This window comes from Lonchura striata, chromosome 1 (genome assembly GCF_050655825.1).
Source record: "Lonchura striata isolate lonStrDom1 chromosome 1, ASM5065582v1, whole genome shotgun sequence".
Lineage (NCBI taxonomy): Eukaryota > Metazoa > Chordata > Aves > Passeriformes > Estrildidae > Lonchura > Lonchura striata.
The window spans coordinates 113,586,069-113,613,928 of NC_140703.1; positions in this window are offsets into that span (position 1 = coordinate 113,586,069).

A 27,860-nucleotide genomic window follows, 5' to 3' on the forward strand; every position below is an offset into this window, starting at 1 on the left:
GAGCAGCTCCACTGTGGGGCTTCTGGGAATTCCATATGAAATGACTTCACTTCCTCTTAGAGGAACCCTCCTGGATGTCAAAAAAGTTGTGGTTCACCTGACATGCTGGTTTGAAGGGCAGATTGGGATTTTCCCCATGGCTTCCCAACTTATTCCAACCCCATCTGTGGTGCCGCACACCTGGGCTCACCTTCCTTGCTAGATTATGTCAGGTTCCACATGTCCTTTGCAAAGATGCATCATTTTACTTGGAGGTCAAAATAAACCTTTGGTGCAGAAACTTCCAGCCAGCAAGCACAGGAACACCATTCACACAGAGCTGCTGGAGCAGGTGCTCCTGCCCCTTCACTCAACCAGGCTGACTCCCACAAGTGACCTGCTTGCAGAACAAAGGGCAGCAGAAAAAAAGTCCTAAACTCGGACTCCTCTACATTATAAAATCACCTGGGAGATTTTTCCTCGCTGTAGCAAAAGCTGTGCTCTGTGTGTGCTGACAGAGAAGCTGCCTGCTGGAGAAGAGTGTGGAGGATCTGAAAGTGCACTGCTCAGGGGTGAGGGAAAAGGGTCAGTGCTTGCTTTTCCTTGGTGTTTTGGGTCTGAGCTTGTGTTTTTTTAATAGAACGTTTTAGCAAATGGATTTTTCTCCCTGGATGCTGGTCGTCCTCTTGCCTCCTGGCTGTTATGCCCTTTCTTTGATCCTCCTTTGGGATCCTTCAGCACTGCAGGTCACAGGAGAAGCACTGGCCAGCTGGTTTTAGGCTCAGGGGTAGGAGTGAAGCTGCAGAGGGAGGCTGCAGGCTATTGATACAGCAGGATCTGAATGAACATGATATTTGATGTGTAATTACATAGCCAAAGAGGCTCTGCAGGGCAGGCAGAGTCAGCATCTGGGACTGGATGTGATGTGCTTTTTCCCTGTTACTGTAAATCAGCTGCAAACACACCTTTACATCTCATCTTGCACTGCTCCCTGCCAGAGATCTCTGCCTCCAGCCATGGGCAGAGGAGCAGCACCAGGCACACAGAATGAAAATCTTGCTGCATCTCCCCCAGTGCCCTTTTCACATGCCATTCTTGGCTTGCTTCCTTGCTGGGTTTCACCAGGCTGTAAAAGTTAACTGTGTGCTGGAGTTGTAGTTTATGAGGCTACAATTTAATTTAGAAGCTAATTTATGCATCTCTCCCTCTTTTCCATTAGAAGGCAGCTGTTGGAGCCACCCCGTGTGCAGTGGAACTGAGGCTGTGGATTATTGAAGGGTTGGGAACTCACCAGTGGCCTCTGATGAGAAAAGGCAGTAACAGGAGGTTTAAAGCAAATCTGTGAAGAAGGGATTTAGGAACACTGCCCAGGTGTGTAGGGCAGTGCTAGGAAAGGCAAAACCCATCCAAAGGTGACACTTGTCAAATACAACACGAGCAGTCTCTACCCCAACATTAGAAGTAAAAGGCTGAATAAGGAAAACTGGGGCATCAATGCATTTGCAAATTTGCAATGCAATTTCATCAGGTGATTTAGTGACAGGTGAGGCAGAAGCATTCATGGTCTTTTTTGCCTCAGTCTTGACCAACAAGATCACCCAGACCTCTTAGGGACCAGTTGAATGGGGAGAGGAACAATCAGCAGTGGGTGAGGAGCAGGTCAGGGTTTGTTTGAGGGAATGTCCTGCATGTGGGACCCACCAGGCTCCACCCAAGGGTGCCAAGGGAGGTGGCTGTTGTCCTCACAGGGATGCTCTCATAATGCTTGAAAGGTTGTGGGGATCAGGGGATACCCCTGCAGCTGGAGAGAAGCAAACATGGTGCTCTTTTCCAGAAAAGGGCCCAAGGACAACCTGGGACACTGCAGCCTGGCCAGTCTCAGGTCAGTCCCTAGGAAAATCATGGAGTGAGTTCCCGTGGAGCATATTTATGAACAGAGGAGGGAGAACAGAGGAACTGGGGACAGCCAGCATGGACTGAAGAAGGGAAAAACATGTTGGACCAGCCTGACTGCCCACTGGGTTAAAAATACAGTGAATGAGGAGTCAGCTCCTCAGGCCACTTGTTCCTGGGGCTGCCTAACTGCAAATTATCTGGTCCAGATATTTTGAGTGGCAGGAGATGTCCTGCCATTCTGTACTTTACAGTAGAGCCCAAATAAATAATGCCACGAAACATTTGGCTTTCTGGTTTGGTGCCAAACAAGAGAGGGGAAATGAACTTAGCAGAAATCAGCAGATCACATGTCCTAGGGCTGCTGAACCTCAGTCCTTAGGAGTTTTCTCAACCCTCCTAGAGAAAATGATGCTTTCCAGCCACTGCTGCTCTTCTTTCCTTGCCCCTTGGTGATGCTGGTGGAGGAGGGGGTCTGGCAGTGAAGTGTCAGTGGGCTGTTTTATGAGGACTGTCCATACCTCAGTCCCATAAATGTACATTTCCAAGGGATTTCACAGTCTCCAGGGAGCAGTGACAATGCCTGACTTGTCCAGCAGGCTTAACAGAGAGGGAGAAATAACAACTTATGCCAAAAAATCTAGGGCAGCATCTCACCTTGCTGGGGACGAGCGCTCACCTGGTTGTGGACACATGGGACTGCAGCTCTTGGACACTCTAGAAAAAGCTGGGATTTCAGAGGAGACACAGCCCTGTTGGCTTCCAGGCCAAATTTTCCATTAAAAAAAAAAAATTCCTCTAAAAATAAAAAGTTCAGACATGCAAAACCAAATAATCATCATCACAATAATGAGGTGGTTTCCCCAGATAATTACATATTTCAAGATCAGACGTTCTGTACTGGCACACAAAATGTGCTCCCTGCAGGTTTTCTTTCAGGAAACAGCATTTTTTGCGGATTGTTGCTGCTGGTTTCCTACAAAGGTAAATGTTTGTTTGTGTACAACTGCAGCCCTTTCTTTTCTGGCCATTAATAACTATATGCTAACAGACTACAGAAAGTCTTAATTGGTAGAGTATGAATATTATGCTGTAAATTGGAGTAAGGCAGTTGCATTCATTAGTATACATTATTTGCATAGTGTCTGCAGAGAGTTCTGTATCCTGGTGGTGAATATGTATGTGAATAAATCAGTGAGCATTAATTGCTGAGGCTTAGCCTATGGGCCCTGCATTCAACTGCAGCATTCCTGTTAAATTTATGAGGTAAAGATTGAGTTCAGAAAGGCTACTGAGGTTTGGTTGCAGTGAAAAATTGTTGAATCCTGTGTGTTTTGTCACTGAATTTTAGCCTAAACTGGGGCTTGCAAGCAGTTTTGACAGACTTCAAGGGTCTTCCTGGTTCAAAAGCTTCCCTGCATGTCTGTAGGAGCAGGATCAGGGCAAAAAGCTGGAGGCAGAAAAGCCAATCTGTTAAGGTGGTGTACAGATCTAACGTTTGGCTACTGCTATTGATGTCTTTGGCACATTTGCAGAAGGGCAGCTGTTAGAATTTTTTTCCTCTTGCCTCTGAACTTTCTCAGTAGAATCTCCTAATACCCCAAATTAATCTTGAAAAGAAAAGAGGATTTTTTTTCCCCCTTACGTTGTATCCTCCATAGATGTGGGAAGTTTATTTCCTTGGAGCAACCCCCTGAATCTGCTCTCCCAAACCTGCAGATTTACCAAAGCATGCAGCTGCAGCAAAGATATCCCTCACCAAGCAGCAGTTCCCAGTCTGTCAGTGGCACAGGAGCAGTGATGGATCAGTGTTCCATGGATTTCTGCTCCATATTCCACTGCCCACAGCCTGAAGGACGATGGACACTAATTAATGTGCTAATTAAGCAATGCAGATGTAAATGTTAAACATCATCTGTGGGTTCGTGGCAACTCAAAGGGATCCTGATGGCAAATTTCTCTTTTTGTGCTGCCCATGAAGTTTCTTTCACAGAGATTTTTTTTTTTTTTAATTTGTGTTACCACATCATACCTCTTGATTGAAAATGCTTTTATCACCCCTCAGTGCACACAGAAGCAAAGTTGCTTCTTAGACACCAATGTGTCTGCCCCTCTCCTCCGTGCAGGGGAGGCACTGGAGATGAGCAAAGCATCTCTAGACCTCCAGCAAACCCTGGGATCTATGCAAAAATGCAGGGACATCTCTGGGATCACATTCCCCTCCCGAAGCTGGGTGTCACTCCTGCCTCTGGTGTGTCACTCCTGCCTCTGGTGTGTCACTCCTGCCTCTGGTGTGTCATTCCTGCCTGTGGTGTGTCACTCCTGTCTCTGCTTTGTCACTCCTGCCTCTGCTGGCAGCACCAGGGCAGGGCTGAACTCACAGGTGAGAGCAACACGAGTCCCTTCTTCCCAGCTTTGGGGAGGTCACCTACAATCTCTTTGCTCTATTAATTATTCCAACCGTTTTCCCCCTAATTTTTAAAAATAATTTCTAAGGCCAGTTGCCCTTGTGCTGTTGTCACCAGGAGCCAGCAGCTTTGTGAAGACCCGAGCGTGTCTGTGGCCTTAAGCAGTGACACCTGACCTGCTGCTGTCCTGAGCCAGCTCGGGATGCTTGGGAGTGCATTGGTGTGCACGTGTGGGGCACAGAAATCTCCTGTCCCTGTCCTGTTTCATTGTGGGGCACAGAAATCTCCAGTCCCTGTCCTGTTTCACTGCCCTGGCACTTGGCCACTGCTGACTGGAGGCAGAAGCAGCAGTTTGCACAAGCCAAGCCTCAGCAGGAGAGGTGATGGCATGGCTGGGTTCACCTGTGAGTAACAGATCCTCAGAGAGGGAGTGAGAGGAGGTGACTGTGGCTGGGGGAGCACGTTCTGGTTTTGCCAGCAAAGCTGGCACTGGGAGTCCAAGAGCACTGCAGTGCCCACTGTTAAACCCTCTGCCTGCTGCCACGTGAGACCCCCGACCTCTGAGGCCTGAAGATGTGTGACACTGGCTCTGCATTCACCTGCCACATTTAAGAGCAGGGCTGCTTGTTTCCAGGTGCATGCCTTTGGCATTTCGCATCTGAGAGAACAAATTAATTACTTAACCAATCCATGCTCCTGTTTTATCTGGATTCCTGTCCTATCCCAGGACTTGGGGATCCCTGAAATTCCCCTGGGCAGGGTGAGGGGAGGAGAACGGCCGTGCCCAGAGCAGGAGCAGTGCTCAGCCAGCCTGGGGCAGTGCCCAGCCCTGGCAGGGCTGTGAGCCAGCACGAGGAGATTGCCAAGGTTGGGCAGCGCCGAGCTGCGTCCTTGGGCTTCCCGACCCCGAGTCCGCTCCACGCCGGGCTGCCAAGGGTATATTGCTCCCCTCTGTGTTTGCCCGGCTTTTCCCCCACCTGATTCCCCCCTGGGAGCTCAGGCAAGGCAGGAGGAGGACGGGGAGCTGGGGAAAGGACACGCAGGGCTGGAGGTGCCCAGCCGCAGCCGCTGCGGTCGGGATTTCAGTGACACAGGCAAGCGCTGGGTCAGGACTCGCCAGCTCAGTGCAAGGGGGTGATTAGCCAGCTTTGTGCTCTCCACGACATGGAGACAGCCAAGCAGGGCCCCTTCAGGCTGTGCTGCTTGTTATTCGCCCTCTTCCAGGAGGATTAGGGCACGAGGCAAAAATATTTTTTTTAGCGTGTGATAAGATTTTCCCGAATTTCATGCTGAGTTTGAGCTCACTAATCCTCCCCTCGGAAGACGGTAGACGGCTCCTGATACCACTGGCACAAAATTTTAATCCTTTGCTTAGGTCTGGCTGCGCAGAATCCACTTGCAGCAGCCTTCTCGTCATTCCAGAGGATCCCGGGGAGCCTGCGCATCCCTGTGAGTGACACTGTGTAGTAGATATAATTCACGGCATTTCTAATATGATATATGTGATATTGAATATTTGTTAGAGTATACACGTTTGTATTAGGATTCCCCCCCACCCTTGCAGGCGAGACCGGGTGTATATTAGAAACTAATTTACAAGTAAGAAGGCATGGCTCCCCAAGAGATGGGCCATGTCTGGGGAGATACAGGAACACCAGGTGCTGATCATCGCATAAACGACCCGAGATGGATGTCATGGAAATCCTCACACAGATACATGTGAATGCAGCCTTCCCATAAATTTCATCAAGGAATTCAACAAACTCCGGACACTGAATTGTTCTCCCTCATCACCAAAAAAAGAGAATCTTATTAACATATCGACTCTAAGTAGAAGACTGATTGCTGAAATCTTAGCCTCAGATGGAATTTTCCCTATAAAAACAGCTTGTGCCAGGATGGAGGTGTGTGGGCATAGGGGAAACCTCTGCTGAGGCTGACTCCTTGTTGCACACCCAGCACCAACCCCGGGCACGGCTCTGTTCTTTCCTTGTGGCTGGCTAGATAGAATTTGATTGCAAAAATAAATATTTTATTTTTTCATATTAATTTGGCTGGACAAATTTTCATTTATAACACCACCAAGACAACGCCAGGGTGGAGGCGACCCCGCAGTGCCCCCGTCACCCATCCATCCCTCCTGCTCGTCCCGCTGACATCAGCAGACGTCGGCACAAAGCGGCTCAGGAGGCGGCGTGGAAAGGATCAGGCAGCAAAAGCTGAAAATTGAATTAGTGCTGCGATTAGAAGGGCGGCTGGAAATGCCGCAGAGCAGCCACGTGTGAAGCCCCCGTGTCACACACGGGGGGACACCCCTGTGCCTGGACCCAGCCACGGTGGGAGAGCCAAACCCAGCCCTCCTCATCCTCATCCTCCTCCTCCTGCTGCCCTGCGAAGGACACACGTCAGGGCCAATGCGGTGGGAACATTCCCCGTGGGAGAGGGAAGGGAGTTGGTGGCTTTGGAGAGCTGAAACGCCCCGAGCAGGGCGACTTTGGGTCACAGAGGTGGCAGCTGTGCCTATTTCCCGCTGGAGAGCACTCCCTGGCAGCTCTCTGAGCAGGTTTGTTAACCACAGAGCCTGTGCGCTAATTGTGTTGCTAAGCAGAGTCCTCATTAGACCAAAAGGGACTCCCAAGTCAGTGTCAAGAATGTATTTTGGGAAATTTACGTTGGAGCTCATATTTAATGCTCCAGCTGGGTCATATTGGAGGTCCCGGTGTGAGCAGAGTTGAGCTGTTTGTGGGTTGAAACAATCAGCAGCAGCACGATGCAGCAGGTCCCCAAAAGTCCTTTCATGTCTGCATCCATGACGTGCTCCAATGTCATGGGGCACTGCAGGCAAGGAAGGGTCATCAGGAGCTGGGTGGCTTTATCTTACACTTTCAGGTTTGATTTATGTTCCCTTCAGCCCCTGATGGATTGAAACGTCCTCTGTAACAAGGCCCGTGCCAAGGGAGCTCTTTGCAGCTCCACATTTAAAGAAGAGTGCTTGGCTACTGTTAATCTTCCTAATAACATGGGTCTGCCTCTAGATGTAAGTGCTAGTTATTAATTCAAGGAGTTTCTTACACGTTCAAAGGACATAAAGATCCCTTTCATTGCTTTGTACCTGCCCATCCTCCTTGCAGACAGATTGCTTGGTGAGACAAAAAAGAGCTGTTTCACCACGTCCCCTTTGTCAGAAATGCTGCCTGTCCCAAATACAGCGTCCTAATATTAAATATTTCACAGGGCTGCGTGGGAATGTGCTGCCTCAAAAGCTGTTTAGTGCTTGATGCTTTTGACACTGAGTAGTTGAGAGGGCTCAAAACGTGGGAGTGTGTGGCAGAAGAGGAAAACTGCTTGGGGCCAGGATGGGACCTGGTCTTCCTGAGAATGCTGCTCTCTGGGACAGGGATGCCCCACTGTGGTCCCTTCCAGCCTGACACGCTCTGTAATTCCATGATTCTGTGCCTTAACCTGCACAGCTTCCCAGGGCTCCTCGGGGGAATTTAGTTCAGCTTGACTGTGCACATGGAATTCTCAAACTTTGTAGCACATCTCACCCTTTCCCTGCATCTTCTTCTCCCACCATGCACTGACTACTGGTTCAGATAGATAACACATTCAAAATATTCCAGTTTTGAGATTTCCCAGCATATATTAGTGGAGTGCTGCAAACTCCAAGTTCTCATCTCAGGGCACACACTCCCAGGCTGTGTTTCTGCTGGCCTTAGCTGGCTGAGCCAAGGAAGGAGAAGACAATATCATTGCAGATGGATGCAAAGGACTCCCTTCTGTGTTTGGCAAATGAGAAACCCTGACCACTTTGAGTCACTGAAAGGATTAATTCTGTTTCCAATAAATGCTTTGCAGATCTTTAATTCTATCTTTATCTTTCTATTCCTTTCTATTTCTATTCTTCTTCCTTTTCAGTGATGTTGGGGAATTTTAAATGTCCCAACAGTAAGTGGTTTTCTTTAAAATGTCACAAAGAAGGTGCTTGGATTTTCCCTTGGGCTGAAATATTTGTCCAATGGAGCACAAATCTGCTGTTGGTTCCTTTTAGCCCAGGACTGCAGGGTTTCAGGACCTATAAATGCTTTGAAAAATGTGGACCAGTTTCATCTGTGTGACTCAGCTCCACGTCCCTCCAACAAGATCACCGTGGCTAACAGGAACCTCTTGAGCTCAATTATACGGCTATTGACATTTATTCCTCTATGACGCTCACAGCTAGAGATGATAAATGATTTTTTATTTCCTTTTCCCAGCATTACCTCAGCAATGCTGCTATCCACGGGGAAACACTGGCACGTGGCATTTTGCACTGAGCACCTCTTGTAAACTTTGCTGTACTGACTGACACATTCTGCTGTGGTCAGACAGACACGTGCTGCACCTGTGTCTGACAGGAGCGAGTTTCTACAGTTACTTGTCCCAAGAAAAGCCAAACAGTCAGTCAATTATTTCTCTTTATAGTCAGATTTAGTGCCTGATCTGGAGCTGAACAGTCAACAGAATCACACTTTATCAGCCAATTCATTCTGGTCTTGCTGCAGCAAAATTTCTCCCACTGCACAAATTTTTAAAGTACCAGTCCCCTGCTGCATTGCCACCCTTCAGCTTGATGGGACGAGGAGGAAAGAGGAGAGGGCATCACATTGCCCCCATTAACACTGTGACAGGGCCGGGTTCTGACCCCACCACAAGCAGGGGTCTGTAGGAGCATCCCTGCTGACAGGCACAGGTCTTTTTTCAGTGCTGCCCAAACACCAGGAGGGAAGACTTGCCAGGCAGCAAGGCAGGAAGGTCAAAGGAGGAATTTTTTGACTGGAGATCCAGGCAGTGACATTATCCCATTCCCCTGGTTTTCTGTCCCCTGGACACAGGCTACCCAGAGAAGTTGTGGATTCCCCATCATCCAGTGAAAGGTGTCCCTGCTCATGGGAGGGGAGTTGGGCTTGAATTTTGAAGGTCCCTTCTAACCCAAACCATTCCATGGGATGAAGAACATGCTTGGACAACTAAGGAGATGTTGAAGCTGAGTTTTGAGAAGGCCCTGGTGAAGAAAATTGCTTACATCTTCCCCCTTCTAGAGTCCTTCTACAAAGATAAAACTGCACAGCCATGGGAAAAAAAAAAAAAAAAAAAAAAAAGGAGTGGGGGATGGGGATTTCAATAAAATAAGCTGAAGGCTCCTGGCTTGTAATTCAGGGATTCCTGCACCCTCTGTGAGCAAGCTCTAGGGTGCCTCAGTGGGAGCACAGAGGTAACTCAGTCACGGAAAGCCCATGACTGCAAAGCATTTGACTAATAATCTGAAACCCCAGGAAAAAATTCTTTGTCCCTGCTTTTGCCTGGATGAACTAGAAAAGTGTGTCTGTCTTTTCGAGAGGCGGCACTGCTGCAGATTCCTCTGTGCCCAAATAGGCTGCAGCCCACTCCTTTGTTTCTCCTTTCAGTTTCCCACAAATACCATCTCCAGCCAGTGCCAGGCTTTTCCTTTATCGATATCTTGCTGGGCTTTATCAGCAAAGCTTTTATTGCAGCTCTCCCTGTGGTGAATAAAGGTTGAGAAGACCATCCCTGAGTGTCTCTGGGAGGGGAGGTTGCATAGCTGCTGGTGCAGGGCTCCGCTGGCGTAACCGGCTGGGGAAAATTACTGAGGCGCCTGCTGAAGGACAGGAGTAAGTCCCATCAGCAGAGCCCCCGGTTCTGAAGGAGCTGCTGCTCAGGCAAAGGGCTAAAATAGACCTGGAGGGAAGCTGATTGTGAACAGCAAGGGCCCTTTTATTTGTTTTTATAAGGAGCGTTCCTTGCGGATGGCGTGTGAACTCTTTTTGTGCCTCTGTAGGAATCGGAGGGATAAACAAACCTGGAAGCAACTGCTGGCGCTTGACATCCTTTTGTTGGCATTTATCAGCCCCTGGCAGGATCCCCATGAGGTTCCCAAGGGCAGCTGAGGCCTGGCCAGACCACAGCCCTGTGTTAGATAAGCAGAGCTGTTCCTCAGAGCACCATCCTGCTCCAGAAAGGAGGAAAGTTCTCCAGCTAGGAGCTTGCATAAGGAGCCAGAGCCATCAGGAGCAGGTCTCTTGCCTGCAGCTGAGCTGCCTGCATGATTTTGGGAATGCTGAGTGCTGCCTCAGGCTGTGCACCTGGCTGGAAGCCATGAGATCTCAAGCATGAGGAGAAGTGGAGCAAAGCCCCAGTGAAAGCCCTGGGAGCACACCTAGGGCCAGGGATTCAGGGTTTCACCCCTGGGGTAAGCCAGCAACAATCTCATTCACCTGCTCAGGCCTGGAGGAGGGAAAAGTTATTTTTCCAGCCTTGCCCTGTGTTTTTCAGGCTTGGTGGTGGGCCAGGATGGCCCCCCAGTGCTTCTTATGGGGCAGGCAGGAGGAGCTGAGCAGAGGGGGAGTCCTTGGCCGTGAGCTCCTCCAGCACCAAGCTCCAGAGCAGGGGTGTCCCCACTCTGTCACCCCCACAGCCAGCAAGGCACACTCATGCCCTGGTCCTCACGGGGCCGTGCCAAGCTCTGCACCCCTGCCATGAGCCCAGCCCCACACCTGACCCTCCCCTGTGCCACTCCTGGGCTGCCACGGCGCTGTCCTGTCCGAGCCCATCTGAGTCAGATGAAGAGGAAATCAGATTGTGTCTCATCCTCTGCCAGGCTGGGAGGCAATTGCAGACACAGAGCAGAATCTCCTGCCTCGGTTTCCCCTGGAAAGGAAAGGGCTGGACGTAAGGAGAGCAGCAGATCCTTACTGCAGGAGCTGGTCACCATCAGAAGGGTGCTGGTCTTGCTGTCACTGCTGGGGACACAGAGGCTGCATTGTCCACCCAGTGGCTGGACACCAGCACCAAGAGGCACCCAGATGTCTGAGGTGGGACACGTGTGCTAAAAGTGACCCTGCTGGCACAGAGCATCTCTGCCAGCTGTGAATTGCACTCACAAGTGGGATGTGGCCACTGATTACCTCTGGCAATGAGATCTCAGGCTGGACAGCCAGCCCAGGACAGCCTGGAAACATTTCACCATCTTTTTCCAGCTGCTTAGGAGGCACAAAGCTTTTGCACAAGCATTATTTGTGGTGAAGTGTAGCAAGCAGCCACCTTCCACCAAGCCCCGTGCACAAACCACGTTACTATCACCATATGCAGGGAAGCTGTAGCTGTGTTTATGGACTACTGGCTGTTGTAAATGCATCCCTGTGGGCTTTAAATCCATGCCTGCTTGTCTGATGATTGGTTTAACCAGTGCTAATTCCCTGAAAATGAATGGAGCTACTCATCAAATGTTTCTCCCGATGAAATGTGCATTTTTCCCTCAGGCAAAATCAAGAGGTGCCCTGGGAGGGTGAGGAAAGCCCTGGAAAGCAATGACAGCTCAAACCACAGCTGTGAGTCTGAGAGGAGCCCTGATGAGGCTGTCACAAGCTCAGGGGATGAACAGATCCTGGGAAGCCCTGGCTCCTCTGTGTCCTGAGTGATTTTGGTGGTCAAAGCCCCAAAAGAGACACGGAGCCCTCCAGGTGAACCAAATCCAAAGCAAGCTGCCCTCACCAGATCTGTGGCTGTGGAGAAACAAGACTCCTTCTTGCATGTCTGCCCTGCTGTAAATTGCAGGGGGATTTACTCCTGTAAATCTGCAATCTGCAGGGGGACAGGGAGAATCCCCTGAGGATTCACCATTCCCTGTCCACAAGCAGGCACGGCTGGAGGGAGATGTGGCTGTGGGGTCATGGCCTGTTGGAATTCAAAATATCTCTCAGACATTTTTAGAGGTTCCAGGCCTTGGTCAGAAGCATTTTAGACCCCGGCAGGCAGCTGCAAACAGCTTTGATTTTGAGTTTGTGCCATGGAATGATTTACCAACTTTGGAGGTGGAGCAAGCAGTCACAAAAGGTTAGATAGTATAGTAAAAGTAGTTACAAAACAGAGGGGAATTTTTTTTTTTTAGTATTGTACAGGGGGGTTTTAACACCTGTACAGGGGGGTTTTCACTTTGTACATGGGGGTCAGAAGTTCTAAGATGGAGGAAAGTGGGCTGATCCTGTTCTTCCTCCTTCTTCTTCCTTGCCTCCATGTTCTTGGTGATGTTGGCACTCACAGATTGGTTTAGAGTAGAAAAGCACTTTGTAATATAGGTAGTAGGTATTGGGGAATAACTGTAAACATGTAATATGTAATATATAATATAAAAGATAGCAGCAGCCCTGGGTGGGGGGAGAGAAGAAGAAGACACAGATAGAGAGGATGTCAGGGTGTTTTTGTGCCTCTGCCTGGGCCGCTGACCAAGCAGCCGCAGCCCGAGAAGAAAATCTTTTAGATAACTCACAATAAACTGCCTTGAGACCGAACAGCAAGAGACTGAGCAGTTTTTCTTTGGAAGCACAGGTTGGAGGAGGAATTTCACCACCAAATGGGACCCCAGGATAAGGCCGGGGTTCTCACAATGGCCCTGCCCTCAGTCCCACCACAACCATGCCAGTCCAGAGGGATGTTCTGCCCGTTCAGAGAGCACATAACCCTGTGCCAGACCCTGGGCTGGTTGGATTCCTGGCCAACACAAGGCTTCTTGCTGTCTGCTCATCCACAGTAGCTGGGTCCTGTTGATGTACGTGCAGCAAACATCCCAGAGGTAGATCAAGCCACAGAACAATGCTAATTAAAAAGCAGCTTTGGTGGTGTTGCATGGAAGCAAACAACACCAGCTTAGGCTGTGGAAGAGGTTCTGAAGGGGCAATTCACATGAAGGCAGTGGGGGAAGTTTGTGTCGTGTTGCCATGTGGCGGCTGAGTTAAGGTTTAATTGCTGAGGCAACTCCCTGGGGTGAAGCTGAAGCAGGCACGACTGAAAGCTGGAAGTCAAACTAATTGTCTTCCCCCTCTTTACAACTGAATAATCTTTTCTGCTGAGTTTCAACTCACCTGCTGCCAGGAGCGTGCAGAACACAAAGAGGTGGAGAGCTGGTGCTCTGCAGGAGTGTCAGCCAATCCTCGGGGTACCTAAATCTGCCCAGAGGTACATGGTTAGGCTGATAGCACTTTGTTATATTGACTAGAAAAAGGCTCAGAATTAGTGCTGGGGGAAGTGCTGCTCTGCTACAGTCCTTCTGCATGACCTTGTGCTGCTCGTGGAGCTCCCTGTCTCTCGTTTTCTGGAGCAGCACCACTCATCACCCAGATTTGCTGCAAGCCAACCTGGCAATTACTGGTAAGGTGCTTTAAGAAGCTGTGCTAGCGTTCTAGAAAGAAACCACTGTTGAAATTATTTCAAAGCTGAGCACCTCAGGCAGGCTGGAAATGGTTCAGGACAAGAAAAATAGACTTTCACAATGTGTGGGGGCCCTTTAGGGCTCAGGATTTGAGCAGGCTCAACAGTGAAGAAAGGATTTATTCAGTGAGTGAACACAGGTGTGCTGAAAAGGCACTGGAACTGCTTCCTTCAAAACCAGGTTTAAAAAGACTGCCATTTATTTACTGTCTCTGCTGTCACTCCTTGTGCACCTCAGGGGTGTTCCCATGCAGCCCACAATTCCCATCCCTGCCCGGGGTCTGGTGCATGCAGATGGCTGATGAATGATCTGCTCTGCTGAGGAAATATATGTTAGAAGATGGAATCCATAAGAGCAAAAATCTTCACCAATGTTTCTTTTTTTTTTTTTTTAATCAGAATCCTCTTGGGTCAACGTGATGACAACCCAAAAGATGGGGGGTTTTTTGAGAGATCACACTCCATCTTTCCCTCAGTCAAGTGGCCTGGGGGCATTTTTTATGAGGGAAAATGGAGCCCAAAGCCTGAACCTTTATGACCCCGCATCCACCCATCCCTGCCAGCACCCACCTCTTCTGCTGCAGAGTTTCTGCCCCACACGTGGTGTGGGTGATTTTTTCCCAGGCTGCAGGTGACACTTTAGTGACTTATCCAGCTCAGAGCTTGAAAAGACTGGTTTATCAGCACAACCAGAGAGAGCAGCTGGCTCTGAGTAACTCCCAGAGATGTTCAGGAGGGCCAAAACAGATTAAATGGATGGCACAGAGTTCATTTCCCAACAATATTGCTTTTCTCTGTTTCCCTGCCTTCTTTGCACTCAGATACACAACCACACTCTGCCATAAAAGAGTTTCAGAGCTCCAAAGTAGGGCGGAGAAAAAAGGCAGATTTTTAACCTTGCTTAAAGTTTTAAAATCACCTCTGTTGTGCCAACTGAAAGAGTTTTGAGTGCTGAGAAAAAATAAATATCATATTTCAAAAACATCCTGAACTGTAAGGATATTACACCCATAAAAATGCCAGCCTGAGCTTATAAAACTTTAACAGTGGTAATATTAAAAATGCAGAGGGGACCAACAGAGAGCAAAAGGGAGGGCAGTAAAGAAAAGAACCTGTCAGGAAGAAGAAATACACGAAAATATGTGGCTTAGCTCAGGTACTTTCTGCATCATCCCAGCATGAAAGAAATACTTTGTCACCCCAGCAGTCACTTTTTGCCAGCAGCAACTACTGGCAACAGCAAGGGGCAAAGGGAAATGGGAGCAAGTGCCTGGGATTTATGAGATAAAGAGAATATCGAGTCTAGGGGACAAGGATGTCTCCAGCCTGGTGTGCAGGAAGGACCAGCATTTGTAACTGCAAGGCTGACAGCTGCTGATGAAGCCACCAAGACAGGGGCTGTGGAAAGGAATGGGAGAAGAGCTGATGTGGTAGCTGGGAGCAGGGAAGGAGAAGGGATTGGGGAATGCAGTGGGAGTAGCCCTGCACCCAGGTCCTCTGCAGGAGAGGTCTGCAGGGAGGATGTGGAAGCACAGGAGAAATGGAACAAAGGAAAGGATGGGTTTCCCAGCTGCAGCCTGTGCATGACTTGCTGGAGTCAGGACCCAGGGGAGACCAGGCCTGCCCGATTCCTTGTTGCCAAGCAGGAATGTGCTCATTAGGATGAGATGCCCTGAAAGAGCTTTAGTCTGGGTCAAGAACCAGCCAATGGGTAGAAAACAGGCCATGCTGAAAGGGGAATTGAAATTTGGCAGTGAGCTCCTGGTGGAATTTGTCAAGGAGCTGTCTTGGATGCTATCTTAATCCTTATTTTCTTTAAATGACCCTAGCAGAGAAGGCAGGAATGACGTGAAGCTGGGAGTCACTGCTGGTGCTGATAAGGGCTGGAATATTGCGCAGGAGGGGCTGGGTGCCCTTAAGGGTGAGACTGAGACAAATGGGATGTAATTTAGCACTAAAAAATGCACCGCCGTGTTCTTGGACACCACGACCAAGAATTTCTGCTACATGCTGGCAGCTTATCCACAAAGGAGCAGAGATAGATCACTCAGGCATGAGATGGCTGGGAGCCACGGGGGAAGGAGAATGCAAAGGGAATCAGCATTTCCAGAAGGGCCAGGAGAGAGCAGTGCCAGGGGATGAGGATTCACTGAGACCTTGGGACTGTGCCTGAGCTGCTGGGGACATCTCCTCCTGCCAGCTCAGGCCTTGGCCCTGTGCCCTGAGATGGACCCTGGCAGCTCCCAGCAGCTCGAGGGGCTCTGTGGGGATGTGGCCACTCTCCATAACCATTTTTCTTTTCCCAGCATGTCCACTAAAAAGAGAGATGAGTGATTTAAGCTGGAGGATAATGCTGGCCGCTGAGCAAATGCCTCTAAACCATTCCTGACTATGTTTAGACAAGGAGTGACAGCATTAATGACTGCTGGAGGAATGAAATTCTGCAAAGGCTTTCCTGAAGGAATCCTAGGAGCAAAGTTCTGCCTAATTTTAAGCTGCAGCTTTGCAAGCCTATGAAAGCAGTTGCATAACATGGCTGTGGGTGACAGAGGAAGATGAGACACAATAACCCAGGAGATCGTGTCCAGTCCCATGATTTTAAACTTGTTGTCTGCAAGCAGAGCTGCAGAAATCAGTAGAACAGGGGCATCCAGCTAGACAGTGGCATGAAATCTGCAGATGAATCATGGCCACTGCTTTGGGGCAAATAAACAAGGTATGGCTTATTTCAGACTTGTCTTTGGAAAGCCCCACTCATGACCTGAGAATTTAGAGCCCCCAGGGCAAGGCAAGTGAAGGAAGCCAAGACAGACAAAGCCCCTGCATCCAAGTGCCTCCTTTGAAGGGCAATGCCAGTTCCTGCTGTGCTCCTAAAGAGGCAAATCAGCACAGACACAGCTCTTAAGCTGTGCCAGCTGTCCCACAGGCTTCAAGGGACCTCTAGAAAGGACTAGAAAGCCCCAGACGAGCCTGTCCTTTTAATCCAACTCATTAGTTACAGAAGCTGGCAACAAATGAAGCCATAATAAGAATTTACCAAGATACCAGCTTCTTCTGCAGAACCATAAATGTTTCTGTCACACCTATTTTAATCAAAATTACCAAAATTCATAACCAGAAGGTCCAGCCACCGTGTGATGTGCAGGGGTTTGGAGGGCCAAGGCAAAGTCCAGCAGGGTGGTGACCTCTCAGGATCATTGCTGGCTGCAGGGTCCAGGCAGATCCATAGCAAGGGGAGCATCTCAAGAGCCTTGGTGCATATTTGCTATGACCAGGATTGGGTTTTAGGAGCATACTGGGCTCAAGGTAAATCAGAGAACACCAAGAGCAGTTTCTGAGGCTGTGTTTTATGCCATTGGTGTATCTGCCATGACAGAAATGTGTCCAGGAAAGAAAAACAGCCACCTGAAAAGAGGGTTGGTGTGCCAAGAGGATCATAAAGAGATTTGTGTTGAGGCACAGGGTGCCCACAGCACAGGGAATGACGTGCCTAGAGGATGTTGGTGACACCTCCAGCATGTGTCTCCACCAAGAGGGGACAGAGCATCCTTCAGCCTCACCTGTGAGTGTCTCGAAGGTGGCTTAGGCCAAGGAGTGTCACTGTTGAGGCAGGATGGGAATGAAGAGACTGATCAGAAGCTGCTGAGAGTAAAACTCTGGTTTATTCAAAATACACCACTCTTTTATGCAGAGCTTCATAAGGACCAACTCCATTGGTTCTGAAGTGAAAACAACCCAGACCACTGGTGCAAAGTGCTTGATGCACAGTGATAGAACTTAACTATAAACAATGTGAAAAACAAGAGAGATAAAGAATTATTTACATTCTTTCCCAGCTCTTTCCCAGGCTTCTGCCTGGCTAGAAACTCTCAATTTATTTCTTTGAATCTGAGACCCACAAAGGAAGACACTGCCCTTCACATTCACTGCACTGTTAGGACAGCTCCCCCTGTTCCCTCCTGACCATCACCTTCCCAAGGGTCTTGTGATGGTCTTCTGACCTGTGCAGTAGATCAGGAAGACCAACATGAGGGGAGGTTGGGAACATGCAGAGGGGAAATTCTGGTACTTGTGGTTGCACTCAGAACAGCAGTTTGACTTCTGTGCTGCAGACTGGCTCTCAGAGAGCTTTATCTGTCCTTTCACAAACGTGGTTTTTGGTTTTGTTCTGACAGTGACAACAGGACCATCAGGAAGACGAGAGTAATTGGGGAGTAATTACAGGAATTAACATGCAGGAGATGATCACCTGTTGTCTGTTGTATTTCTCTCCCACCTCAGGTACTCTGGAGTTAACAGCAGATTGGTGGCATGGGAGCACGTGCATCAGCTTAAATTCCTCACTGCTCCTTCCCTTTTCCTACCAATTCTCATGCTTTGAGGGGTGCTTGATGAGAAGACAGCCCAGTGCTGTAAGATGTACCCACTCTGCAAATCATTTTGACTCCTGCAGGGGTCAAGTCAGGCTGGAATGTAGGAAAAATAAGCAGGAGAACTTCACAGAGCCTCTGTCTAGCATGAAACCTGAAATGCAGGTGCCAAAGGATCAGCTGCTGGACACCAAAGTACCTACAACACTCCATCCTGTGCCAGCTGGGAAGATGCAATGGACTCCAGTGAAAAGATGCAGATTAATTCCACTGTCTTTGACCCTTTTAGACAAATTGTTGCTTTCCCTCAAGAGAGGAAGTTTTGAGGATTTGAAAATCTAGCAGCCAGCTTGCTCTGGCCTCTGGATTGCTTTTAAAGCACTGGTCCTGTGAGAATCCTCCACTTAAGTTCACCTCCTCTTTTCTTCTATCTACCTCCAAAATAAAAACCCAAAACTCTTAAGTTTTTCACCCTGTGACAAACTACACTACTATCTATTTCACACACTCCTAGATTCCAATTCATCCCAAAGTCTTGGAAGTTTTCCCCATGGACAAAGGTTAACAGCAGTGTTCTCCTGGGAATCAAGACTTCTCAGGACAGGCAGAGAAATATTCCTTGTGCCCTGGGTTCCAATATCTCCCCCTCCTGTTTGAACTAAAACCACTTTTTTAATAGTTTTGTTTATTGTTTGTTGGACACACTGAAGTAGATATGGTACAAATATTAAAAGGATTATTATACTAATTAGTATATATGTTTATTTTTAAAAGTTCTCTCTATGTTGGTGTAAGGTTAAATTAATTGAATAGATTATCTAATTAAGATTTACTCTCTTTTTTTAAGTTTGGTTATACTATTTTTTAATTGTTGTATATTTTTATGAATGGATTTTGAACAACAAAATGCCCTGCCCCAGTGCAGGGCAGCCTCCTCTGGCTCCTTGCAGACCAAGCTGGCAGCCTGAAGTAAGACTCCCTTCAGTGGTTCATCCTCTGCCTAACAAAAGAAAATCAGAGCTGTCGATCCCAGCCCAGGAAATGAGAGAGGCTCTGAGAGAACTCCACGTTACCAAGCCCTGGTGTCACCAAGCCTGGCTGCAGGAAGCAGCACCTGCCTTGGGAGCTGCCTCCTCTCTTCCCCTGGCAGAAAGATTTGCCCACATGGGCTGGCCTGAGAGATGGGTGAGTGTCCCAAATTGAGAAGCAAGATGTATTCCATTTGTAAACTTATTCATAGCAGTTATCTTCTGTTTAGTGGGCAGTTTTCCTTATCTATTCCACAACCAGTCCTCTCTCGGGGAGACATCTGCTGATAATGGGCTACTGAATGTCACTGGGTGACTGACAAGAGCTGTGACATCCCATTGGGAGATGCTCTGCCCAGAGGGAGGAGCCAAGCATTCCTACCTGGATATAATCTGGAGTTTCTGGAACACCAGCACAGCTTTTTCTGCACTGGATTTCCCAGAGAAGCAGCTGCCTCTTCCACGGCCTCTTCAGAAGAAAAATGCACCCATTTCTGCAGGATCACTGCTCCAACAGAACCACACCTGACACTCCAGGAGGACTGCGGCCAACACCCTGACCAGCAGGGTGCCAGGTTGTATTCTGACTCTGTCAGTGTTGTTTTGGTTCACTCCGTTGTTTATTTTATCTTTTTATTTTCTTCCCTAATGAAGAACTGTTATTCCTGCTCCCATATTTTTGCCTGAGAGCCCCCCCTTAATTTCAAATTTATAACAATTCTGAGGGAGGGGGTCTATTTTTTCCATTTCGGAGGAGGCTCCTGCCTTCCTTAGCAGTCTTTCCAAACCAAGGCAGTGAGGATCTCCTGTGGCTATGCTGGGCAGGTGTGAAGCATGGTTCTGTGTGTCCAGAGGGATGGGATGTGGGTCTCAGGGCCAGCCTCTTGCTCGCATCACAGGCTGGGAAAGACCTTTAAGATGATCAAGTTCAACTGTTAACCCAGCACTGCCAAGGTCACCACTAAAACATGTCCCAAAGTGCCACATCTGCACTGGCTCTGAACACTTTCAGGGCTGGTGATTCCACCCCTTCCCTGGGCAGCCTGTTTTAATGTTTTTCTGCTTTTAATGCTTTTAATATCTCTTTGGTGAAGAAATTTTCCTAATACCAGATTAAACCTCCTCTGGTGCAACTTGAGGCTGTTTCCTTTAATCTTTTTGCCTGTTACCTGGGAGAAGAGGCAACTTCCACCTTCCCAAAGCCTCTTTTCAGGGAGTCATAGAGAGTGAGAAGATCCCCCCTGAGCCTCTTGTTTCTTCAGACTGAGCACCCCCAGCTCCTTCAGCTGCTCCTCATCAGGTTTGTGCTCCAGACCCTTCCCCAGCTCCTTTGCCCTTCTCTGAACACACTCCAAAAAACTCTAGAGTACATCAGACCCTTTCTGGGCCCCAAGCCCCCACCTCTGGGGCAGGAACCCCATCCCTTCTGACAGGATTGGGATCACTTGGCTCATGAAGCTTTGGGCAAGAGAGACCTGGCAGAAGGTCTCTCATCCTTTCCACGTTCACTCCCTGCCCTCCCAGCTGTGATTTGATAAACACTGCTCTCTGCTCTTCCTGCTCTGCCTGGTCCAGAAAGTTAAACACAGGGCTTGTTTCTCTCCCATCCATGGGGAGTGCCTTCCACCCACAGGTGATTCTAGGTGGGCTTGGACACCCACCTGGGAGCATGGACTCCTGACCCCTCTTCCACCTTACATTTGACTTGTACCTGCACGACCACCTGACACAGGAGGGGAAACCTCCATGCTGCAGCCTCTCTGAAGCCAGCTGGCTAATCAGGCTAAAGAAACATGGTTTGGCTTGTCAAAGGGAAACTCAGGAGATGATGTGACCGTGGCTGACAGCCCCAGCCCCTGGGAAGAACTGTGCCCAAGGGGTCCATCGGGGAGGCACGACACGATGCCACGGCTGCGGGTGTGCACAGGCAGGGGATAAAGGCAGGCATTTACTCCACTGAGATAATTAACCACTTCAATAGCCTGCCCAGGGACATGGCACAGTGGCTTGCAGCCTTTAAAATCAGGACTGACCGCCTTTCCCAGTGATTTATTAGATCTCCAAAGCAAGTCCTGGGCTTGACGCACAAATCACGCTCCGTGTTGTATCAGGGGTCAGGCTGGCCGACCGTAATGACTCCTTCTGGCCTTGAAATTTATGGCCAGGGTCAGAGGGGCAAATAACTCCTCCAGCAGAGCGTGCTGGAGGAAAGAGAGCTCCTAGGGTGTGATTATCTTCAAGGAGAGAGTGGCAGAAATGCTGCCCAGGTGGCTCCATCCGTCCTCCACAGCTCCATGGCAGCACCACCAACACTGTGCCAGGTAACAGCATGGAGACAGAACACCCATCCCTCCCCCAGGCTTCCTCTCCTAGGTGACCAAAACCCTCAATGAAACTGGTGAGTTGTCAGAAAGAAAGGGCTGATAAATGTTCTGCTTCTCTTTCAGGCAGATTTTATGTAGCAAATGAGGTTTGAAAGAAAAGAAGTCTTCTGCCAGTCTTGTTTTAACACTGCCACAGCAAAAGGATCTCTGGGCATGAGCAGATGTTCTCTGCCTTGACATGGGAGAGTGAGGCTGGAGGGGGAAGTTCAGGCTCCATTCTTCCCACTCTGCCTGTCCCTCCATAACCCATCCCTGATGCAGATTTCCATTTCCTAACTGAGTCACTCTTCCTCTTGCGCAGGGACTTCCAATTTTCTCTCCACAGAATGACTGCAGCAAAGGCTCTGAAAGGGGATGGGGAAATCTCATCTCTGTAAAATGCTAACCCAGGGGGTGAATCTTAACAGGATCTGGTCAATTTTAGCTGTGCAGTTGTCATTGACACTAATGGGAGACATACAGCAAAGTGAGTGTGCTGGAAATACCCTGGTCCCCAGCAGCCCAGCCTAAATAATAATCATATCATTAAAAAAAAACCAAACCAGAGGGGAAGGAACAAAAAGGCTCTGTTCTCCCACCACAGGAGGCCAAGAGAAGATCCATGGCAGAGGCAGAGATGTCACTCACTCCTCACCCATCACAGCACAGGGCAGCAGGGAATAAGCATCCGTGATGCTGGGGGAAGGCCAGCAGCTCTCTGGGCATATGTTACTGTAAATTTGAAATTAGAGCCACTGAGGGGATGCAAAATGACAAACCCAGCTGCCGACGGGGGTGCTGGCTGCCAGCAGAGTGAAGTGTCAATTATTTACCATTTGCTAAAGGACATTGCTCTCTGCAGTCACGCTGGAGTGTGTGTGAAGCGCATCTTAATCTCCCTCCCCAGCGTGTGGGCTGGAGGAGGCAGCCCCAGCACTTCCCTCTGCTGGAGCAAGGCTGGGGGCTGAGACATCCCAGCGTGATTCCTGGCTATGCAGGAGTGGCTGGAGCCTGTGCTGGGATCAACCCCGAGGCCGGGGCTCAAAGCAAGGCTGTGGAACCTGAGGTCAGGCAGGGATGGGCACCCAGGCAGTGCCACCTCACTGCCCTGTTTGTAGAACTGTGGTTTCTCCTGTGAGGGGCGAGAGAAGAAGGCACTGTGTGCCCACCACAGCACTCCTGGGATGGGATCCAGGTGTTTGGGACAGCTCCTGTTGGAGTGGGGTGGGCGGCTTCAAAAAGCAACAGGGGAGATTTGGATTTTTATATATTGAGTGTGTTTGTGTGTTTGTGCAAGCAAAGCAGATGGTGAGGGCGTTTGCATTAGCATTCATGCCCAAAGTCCCTAGATTATATCTTCCTTCTTAGCCAAATTTGGGCTGGGAGCATCACTTTAAAAAATCACTGCTCTTCCTGCTGTTGGCAAATGTGGGCTCCCCTGGAAATCTTTATTCATCAAAACATTGCTCCAGTCTGACCAAAACCTTCTATATTTGGGGCCCTGACAAGTCAAGGCACTTCACAAGTGCTGGTGGCTGCTTAATCACAGGACTCTCATGAGGTTCAGTCATCCCAAATAAGTCACCAAGGCCATGAGTCATGACACAGGTGGGCTCCAGAGTGATTCAAGGATGACATGCTCCCTCCTGATTTATTTTATGATATCATTACCCCAAAGAAAACTCATTTGGAAGAAGTATTTCCAAGACTTGTACCCCACCTCTTCCATTTGAGTTTGAAGTCACTCCTTATTGTCCCCTAGGACAGCTGGCCAGAAGAGGCAGAGATGCTTCAACCCCCCTGGGCTTGCAGGGGAAGGTTGAGGAAAAGGTTTTACTTTTTCCTCCCAGAGCTGGGCAAAGCTTTTCCCTGCCTGGCTGTGGGACTGCATTTATCTTCTGGGGACTTCCAGCAGTCAGGCACAAAACAAGTGCTGCTTTTTTGATGATAAGCCAAAAGGGAGGTATGAAACCCATGTGACACTATCTGTTGAAACACCTCGGCTGCAGCATTAACAGCCCCTGCCCTGTGTCACCTCAAGGACAGCCACATGTGATGGATGCTTGGCTGCTGGCATTGGTGCATCGTGGCTGCAGGCAGCTGCTTCAGAGCTCTTGGCAGGCTCTGTGGGTCAGGAGGTGTCTTATGGCCAAACTTTACCTACTTGTGTGTATTTAGTCGAGGGGACTGTGTATGTCATGCCCACCGTGACCACTGGCACCCTGCTCACCATTTATATACAACATTTTTTAAGAGCCACACCTGAGCTGAAGGAAGTGAAGACGTAAGCTTTCTGCATGCCCCAGTGAAGCAAAAATTCATTTTTGCTGTTCATTTTCTGCTCATGGGGACACAGTTTCTCCCTAATTTATCAGGCTAAGAGCAAAGAAAAGGTTTCTGCCTGCAGCCTGTTGTCAGAGCTACTAGTGAGAACTCCTGTATCAGCATTTCAGGTGGAAGGTGGGGAATGCCAGAGCCCAGCAAAATTATCTGGGAACTCCAAAATCAGAGATTATTAATCTGGAGTCAGCCTTTTTTGTTATAAAACCAACGAGCATTAAGATAACCCCATTTTAAGCCATGTGTGTCTGTATCTGGATGTGTGCATATGCATATGCAAAAGGACAAGGCTCATAGGATAAACAGCAGGGATAAATGAAACTCCTGGGTGTAATCGAGGTCTGCACCATGATCTGTGGGAATTTTATCACTGCCTTCAGCATGGCTTCACCCTGTGCTGCAGCAGCAGCTGTGACCTCGGAGCTCTGTGCTGCTCAAAGGGGAAATGTCAGGACCAGGACCAAGCACTCACTCCTGGCCCTGGGAGGACAAAGATGTCAGAGGCTGCTGTAGAGGATAATTCATTTTACAGCACTTGCATGACAGCTGCTGTCTCCCAGGGAGCCCTGCACATCTGGAGCCCAGGATGACGAAGTCAACTGGCCTCGCAGGAGGTAGGATTGGAAAAATTGCTCCATTAAAAAAAAATTAAAACAGTAAAACTTCCCTGCAGTTCGTTTTCATTTCACTGCAGGTGGCCTCTGGAGAAACACAGGGAGATGCTCTTCTCAAAAGCAGGAGCAAGGAGCATTCATCCTCCTCAGGAGCAGGGCAGGGAGGAGCTGCACAATGCTCAGTGAAAATCCAAACCATGCAGAGGGGTGTGTTCAATGGGGACATCCAGCACCAGGTGAAAGCTGCTGGTAAAAGCTGCTGTTACCCTTTCTGCCAGCCCAGCTTCCCAAGCAGAGCAGGGAAGCTCCTGGAGGGTTGATCCAGAAAAGGCCAAAGTCCTTCTGGGTTTTCAGGAGCATTTTCTTTGCTCATTGAATCCCTTTGGGAGCTGGGGAGAGGAAGCCATGGGGTGCTCCTTGGCAATGTCTTTGCAAGAAGGGAGTTGATCACCCCATCACAGCTCCAGACACTGCTTTTGGAGCTCATGGGACTGCTGGCACAAGGGTGGAATGGGCTACACTAAAGTTTAAAGAAGCTCCAGCCAATTTGCTGCTCCCCTCCCCACTTTAACCAGCCAAAGGACAACAAGATGTCTGTGCTCAGGCCAGTCAGCCACAGTTTTGTTGACTATCCCATGAATTTTTTGGGGGATTTGATTCAGCTTGTTTCAGTAGCAATCTCTTCCTTGCATAATCTCCTTATTTAGTAGATAGCAATGTTCCTTTTACATAAAAAGTGCCGAGTGCAACCCCTCTCCTGCACACTCACTTCCCCCATGCCCAAACTCACATCTTGGCACTCCTTGGCACTGCTCAGAGTGGGCACCAGCCCCAGGGGAAACACCAAAGGTGAAGAGTTTGGCTCTTTGACTGAGAGACACACAGGCAGCCTCGCAACATTTGACTTTCCCCTGCTTTGCATTGACTTTCTCCTTGTGATGACAGGTAACAAATCACTGCCTGTCTTGTCACTGAGTCTGTCAACAGGCTCCAGTCCTGGTCCCCTCCTCCCTTTCTCTTCACAGATTAATTCTCACCAAAATGGAGAATTATCTTCAGATGATGCTGGCAGGGGCAAGGCTGACAGGAAGACAAATCAGACGGTGGGCATGAACAATAAATTTGTTATTTCAGCTTGCATTGCCTGACTTCTGGGAAATTATATTTAGCATTAAAAAATGCTGAGGGGTGTGTGTGTGCTAATGATGGCACTTCAAGAGCACAGTGTCACATTTGCCACTCTGTGTCAGAGTAACACATTGGCATCCTGGCGAGGTGAGACCCCAAAAAACAGCATCAGATGGTTGGAGCATTTGTAGATCAAAGACAGGGACAAGAAAGGGGAAATCAGAGGTGAATTAAACTGATCTAAGTTGCACATAGGCTCTAGGTAATTGCTTCAGGAAAAAATAATTACAAGTATAAAAAATAATTACAAGTAAGGGAGGGAGATACACAGGTTGGCTGAAAGTCACCAAGCTGAGCTCTGTGTTTCACAGAATTAACTTACTTCAGGTGTTTTAGGGCCTATCCAAAATGGTAATTTCCATTAGAGGAAGGTGAAGCAGTTGATGTGGTTGTACCAGTCACTTCCCAGCTTCAGCAGGAGCACACAGGGCACCTTGCTGATCTTCACTGAGCTGAGCTGACCCTGATTCTCCCCCTCTGCTCTTCTCACCCCACCTGCAGTGCTGTGTCCAGGTCTGGTGTCCCCAACGTAAGAAGGATGTGGAATTGTTGGAACAAGTCCAGAGGAGGCCAGAACATTGACAAGAGGACTGGAGCACCTCCCCTTTGAAGACAGGCTGAGAAAGTTGTGGCTGTTCAGCCAGAAGAGAAGTTTATGTGGAGACCTCACAGCACATTCCAGAGTCTGAAGGGGCTACAGGGAAGCTGGAGAAGGACTCTTTGTCAGGAACTGTAGTGACAGGACAGGGGGGAATGGGTACAGATGGAAATAGAAAGAAGATTTTGGTTTAGATATTAGGAAGAAATTCTTTACTGAGATCATGGTGAGGCCCTCACCATGAGGTTTCCTCATCCCTGGAGGTGTTCAAAGCCAGGTTGGATGGAACCTTGGCCAACCTGGGACAGTTGGAGATGTCCCTGCCCATGGCAGGGGGTTGGTTCATTCCAAACATTCTGTGATTCTGTGATTCTGTGGTCCTCTGTCCTTACTGGACAAGGCTGAAAGACCTGAGAGTAATAACTTTTTCTACACCTTCACACTGAACACAAGGATCTTCTGAAGTGAATGACTTCAAAAAATCAGAAAACCACATAGACTAAAAGTTAGTTTTAAAGACTGAGGAGGTTTTGGAAATTTAGGAAATTTCCAAAATGCAAGAGAAGCAGCAATACCCACCCCTTTCTCTTGTGCCCCACCAGCATCTCTGGGCTGCAGTGTGGTAAATTAATGTGTGGGCTTGTGGGACTTGGCTGTCTGCCACAGCATGAATTCAGTGACCCAGGAGCTCCCTTCACCTCTGTGCTTTCTGTGTGCCTCTGACACACAAAACGGGGATGGCCCTCAGAGCTTGTAAAAATGCTTCTGTTAATCCATTAATAGATGCTAATCAGCGTCCACAATGCAGGGTCTTAAAAGCTTTGCAGTGCTGGGGTTTTCAGAAGGATGTTGTGCCCTGGGCTCAGACAACAGGAGGCAGCCAAGCCTGCAAGGGCCAAAGGTTGTTGGTTTTTTCAGGGCCTCAGCATTCCTGTATTGACTGCCAGGGAAAAGCTCCTTGATTCATGGAGATTTTTGCAAGCTGAAATGGCACTGATGAGTGGTTATATTTTGCCTAAGAACTGGGTTTGCTCTCTCTCTCTGTAAGAAATTACCAGATACTAGAGAGTGCCAGAATGGTGTAGAGAGGAAAGAGAAACCAGGAAGATTTATTTTTAAGAGAATGCAAATGGGGGAGAGGGAAATCAGACACTTTGCCATTATTTAAAATGCCTTTGAAACAAAAAAGCACCACAAAAACTGGAGGTCAGTACTACCAGTCCAAGGAGGGCCTCTTAGGAAAGACATTCAGATCCACTGGTGTCATAATCTAAGCAAGGTAATAGTACTTTGCATATTAATATAAATACATGTTTATATATTATAAATATGCTTTTATATATTTTATAATATATAAATATAATAATGTATACTATTATAATAATATATAATTATATAATAGTATATAATTATTGTATATTGATATACAATAATACATAACAATATATACATATAATATATAATATTTATATATTTTATGAATATATATTATTTTATAATACATTTATATATTATGAATTGTATTTAAATACAAAACACATGTGTGTAATTAATCATATTTTGCTAAGGAGGCTATGTTAGATTAACTTTATTTTCTCAGAAAAGCTATGTAGGAATTAAAATCCAGAAAAAAAAAAAAATGCTTTTAAGTGCACGCTTTCATATGAAAGACAATAAACTCCAAACACAACTTTTTCTCATCTTTACTTAGGGGTAGAGCCTTTTTTTTTTTAATGTCTTTGTAGTGGCCTTTGCATGTGTGCCCTTCCCTGCCTGACTAATCTGTCTGCTGCCTTTCTGCCTCTCTGCAAAGAT